General features: G+C 45.0%; 1 protein-coding gene across 1 annotated transcript in view; it reads right to left on the bottom strand.

Moving 5' to 3' along the window:
- LOC135524193 (chromatin remodeling regulator CECR2-like) overlaps window positions 1–4848 on the bottom strand; it is a 66243-nt gene that overhangs the window by 57009 nt on the left and 4386 nt on the right. The gene's annotated exons all lie outside the window — the stretch shown is intronic.

Raw genomic sequence — 4848 nt, forward strand, 5'->3', positions numbered from 1 at the left:
GAACAATAAACATGCAAAATGGTAAAAGAAAGGACCTAGAAAACTACATTCCTTGTTAATTTCAGTTTGTTGAGAACTGCCTGGTCAGGTCCTGTGGCTCTTCTCCACAGTAGGTTGGCTCCATAAGGAACGGAAAGAGCAGAAGGCCCCTGATCTTTTACAGACCAGGACCTATTTCAGTGTATCGTCTGTGCAGATAGCAGCAGTTGAAGCAGACAGATTTCAGTCTCGTCCGCCTTCAGCCTGGCTCTTAATCGATTCACCCTCTAAGCAAATTAGTACCTCGCTCTCATCCCTCTGCCTGTCTCAAGTTTAATAAACAGCCCCAGAAAGAGGCCAATTTCCCTGCTGCTCTCCAGATAACGTCAGACAGCTGATGAAGATGTATGGAATCAGACACGCTGAACCAAATACCAGCACAGTGACAAATACATCTCCAACAGGGCTTGGAATTGCCAGGAAACTCACAATACGATATTATGGTACTTAAGGATACTTATCATGATTCTTACAATTCAATGCATCTCAATTCGATACTGTGATCATTGCGACTTGATGTTAAACATCTTGCACGCCATATAAACTCAGCAACAAAAAAAAAGGAACGCCCCTTCAGGACCCCGTCTTTCAGTGATAATTCAAAAGAATCCAAATAACTTCAGATCTTTATTGTAATGGGTTTCAACACCGTTTCCCATGCTTGTTCAATGAACCATGAACAATTAAATGAAAGACACGTTAAGACACTAACAGCTTAAAGATGGTAGGCAATTAAGGTCACAGTTATGAAGACTTTGGCCACCAAAGAGGCCTTTCTACTGACGCTGGAAAAACATAAAAATAAAGATGCCCAGGGTCCCTGCTCATCTGCCTTAGGCATGCTGCAAGGAGGCATGAGGACTGCAGATGTGGCCAGGGAAATAAATTTCAATGTTTGTACTGTGAGACGCCTAAGACAGGGCTACAGGGAGACAGAGCGGACAGCTGATCATCCTCGCAGTGGCAGACCACATGTAACACCTGCACAGGATTGATACATCCAAACATCACACCTGCGGGACAGGTACAGGATGGCAACTACTCGAGTTACACCAGGAACGTAAAATCCCTCCATCAGTGCTCAGACTGTCCGCAATAGGCTGAGAGAGGTTTGACTGAGGGCTTGTAGGCCTGTTGTAAGGCAGGTCCTCACCCGACATCACCGGCAACAACGTCTCCGGTGGGCACAAACCCCGTCACTGGACCAGATAGGACTGGGGGGAAAAAAATGCTCTTCACTGACGAGTTGCGGTTTTGTCTCACCAGGGGTGATGTTCAGATTCGCTTTTATCGTAGAAGGAATGAGCATTGCACCGAGGCCTGTACTCTGGAGCAGGATTGATTTGGAGGTGGAGGGTCCGTCATGGTCTGGGGCGGTGTGTCACAGCATCATCGGACTGAGCTTGTGATCATTGCAGGCAATCTCACCGCTATGCCTTACATGGAAGACATCTTCCTCCCTCATGTCGTACCCTTCCTGCAGGCTCATCCTGACATGACCCTCCAGCATGACAATGCCACCAGCCATACTGCTTGTTCTATGCGTGATTTCCTGGAAGACAGGAATGTCAGTGTTCTGCCATGGCCAGCGAAGAGCCCGGATCTCAACCCCATTGAGCACGTCTGGGACCTGTTGGATCGGAGGGTGAGGGCTAGGGCCATTCCCCCAGAAATGTCCAGGAACTTGCAGGTGCCTTGGTGGAAGAGTGGGGTAACATCCCACAGCAAGAACTGGCAAATCTGGTGCTGTCCATGAGGAGATACACTGCAGTACTTAATGCAGCTGGTGGCCACACCAGATATTGACTGTTACTTTGGATTTTGACCCCCCCCCTTTGTTCAGGGCCACATTATTCCATTTGTTAGTCACACGTCTGTGGAACTTGTTCAGTTTGTGTCTCAGTTGTTGAATCTTATGTTCACACAAATATTTACACGTTAAGTTTGCTGAAAATAAATGCAGTTGACAGTGAGAGGACGTTTCTTTTTTTGTTGAGTTTGTGTCTGCTGTAGAGGGACAAGAGAGCCATGTGAAGAAGTTTTGATCAGTTATAAAAACAAAAGTGCTAAAAACAAAATTGGCTCCCTAATTAAAAAGATAGAACAAGCTAGGAATGAAAAATAATGCAGTTTTGGTCCAGGGACAGCAAACTAGCACAAAAACAGTGATATTTTCAGAACGATATATTGTCAAACATAATATCCCGATATGTAACTTTCTCCAGTAGAAGGATAGGCTCTGGCTGGCAGTACTGGAAGGCACATCCTGGAGGATCCAGGGGAGGCTCGGAGTCTCTGAGATTTCAGGGCTCATTTCACAGCCACACTGCCAGGAAATCAAGCGTGCCTCCACGGAGACAAAGGAGCAGGGGGACGGCCAGGTTGGCTGAGGCCTCTTCCCGCAGAGTCCCTCTCCCTTTGGCCAGGGGAGACTGGGAGCGACGGTGAAGTGTAACAGGGGAACAAAGTGCAAGGGGCCGTTTTGTGACCCTGCCAAGAAAAATCTCCATCATCACCCACCGGAACCGCAGCCCAGAAAGGAAGAGCCGCTCGACAACACCACCTTCCCACTGGATTTGTTAATGTCCAGTTGGTAGCGATTTCACAAGGTACAAAAGTTCTGCTCTGTGACATTCATAAAAGGGCTCCTGGTAAAAATCCACAGTGCATTCTTCCCACTGAACCATTCCCCCCATCCTGAGCTTTATGACCAAGAGACAAGCTATTTGACCCATGTAGAGCTAAGGCCCCTCCCTACCTTGTGGGAAAAGGCATTACATACATTCTTTAAGTCAATGCTTACAAGTTTGCCTCTCTAGCATGTTGATAATTTCCTCTGCAGAGATGACAGGTAACAAAATAGGCCTAAAACTGTTCTTTATACTCCCTCCACACAAGAAGCCCATTACTCATAAGGGCTAGTTCAAAAATATGCATTTTTAAAACAAACCATCAAGAGATCGACATGCAAATAGTTTTCCTCCACAGATAATGTGTTGCACTTATGTATTTTGGCAGAAAATAGCTTAATTCTCATCAAATGACAACTGAAATACAATGATATTTGGCTAGCAGCCACACAAGTAAATGAGCATGACCATCATATTGTTTATCATAGACAGAATGTAGCCAGCTACATTTCCCAATGTTTTGCTTGAAGTAAATCTTACATTTTACCTAGGCAACACTGAGAAAAAAAAGTACTGAAGAAAAGTAGCTACACAGTCAGAGCACTGTCTGCCTATTGAATGCCCATTTGTGAATTCTCATCCGAATACAGAACTGCAACTGGTGCGCAAAATGAGTGATGCCAAGCACAAATTACAATACGAAGCATTTTAGAGACTTGTGTTTACCGCTGCTTTCCTCCCAACTGCCAATTCTGACAGAAGAGGACAAAACCAGAACAGAAGAGTAACAAGAGCCAATGAATGTGTCAGGGACAGTTGGTTGAAGTGCTCAGTGGCCACAATGTTGACCAACCTGTGCATCCAGTGTTAGAGAATGTGGAAGACAGGACACCAGCCTCCCTGAGACATGCGTTGCTGTGTCCAAAATGCTGGACAGGCAGACTTATGAAATGATGACCTAGGTTTGACTCAAATCACCCAGCACTCCATACCAGAGGAAGGACGGACCATTCTGTCAGGGGAATGACAGCCACTTCCTGCCTCCCTCCACATCAACTCTTTAAAACGGAAAGACGCAAAACTCATCACAGGCTGTATTTATACTTGCTTCAACGGCAATAGCTCAGATACACGAAGACATGAAACAATCCCGAGGATCAATAGAACATCGCTCAGAGATGCACAAAAACTATAATATTCAAAATAGATTAATTTTTCCTTTAACTAACCTAACCTCAATGCTCACAGATGGTGGCACTTAGCTCTGTGCAGCACTAAGACTCAGACAGTACGAACACAGGAAATGAGTATCTTCTAAGATCTGTGGTGGTGGAGTTCAAAGAAACAGCCTGGTTGCATCTTCTATGTAAAGAATGTTATTCACGTTCTAGGATTTGGTAAGAAAAAGCATTTTAGTCACTGGCCGTAATTAATCAAACCCCAAACTAGGTGTTTAAACCGGAAACATTTAAGACAAGGAACATTTCGGTTGGACTACTCTTCAAGACAGAGACAATTGTGGACTGGACTCGTCAAGACTGCCATGTTACTGTAGGCCTACTTGCCTCCACGGTATCTCATGGTATGCAGCGTCAGGAAAAATAGAGTGCCCCCCCTGCCTTAACCTGTTGAAACTCTAGGGGCGCAATTTCATTTTTGGATGAAAAACGTTCCCGTTTTAAACAAGATATTTTGTCACAAAAAGATGCTCGACTATGCATATAATTGGTAGCTTTGGAAAGAAAACACTGACGTTTCCAGAACTACAAAGATATTTTCTGTGCGTGCCCTAGAACGTGAGCTTCAGGCAAAACCAAGATGAGACGGCATCCAGGAAATGAGCAGGATTTTTGAGGCTCTGTTTTCCATTGTCTCCTTATATGGCTGTGAATGCGAGAGGAGTAAGTCTGCCCTTTCTGTCGTTTCCCCAAGGTGTCTGCAGCATTGTGACGTATTTGTAGGCATATCATTGGAAGATTGACCATAAGAGACCACATTTACCAGGTGTCCGCCCGGTGTCCTGCTCCGAAATTGGTGCGCAAAAGTCAGCTGCAAGTATTTTTCCACAGAATTCAGAGAAGAATGCAGGCTTCCACGAACGATATATCAATGAAGAGATATGTGAAAAAACACCTTGAGGATTGATTCCAAACAACGTTTGCCATGTTTCGGTCGATAT

Source organism: Oncorhynchus masou, chromosome 31 (genome assembly GCF_036934945.1).
Source record: "Oncorhynchus masou masou isolate Uvic2021 chromosome 31, UVic_Omas_1.1, whole genome shotgun sequence".
NCBI classification, from domain to species: Eukaryota; Metazoa; Chordata; class Actinopteri; order Salmoniformes; family Salmonidae; genus Oncorhynchus; species Oncorhynchus masou.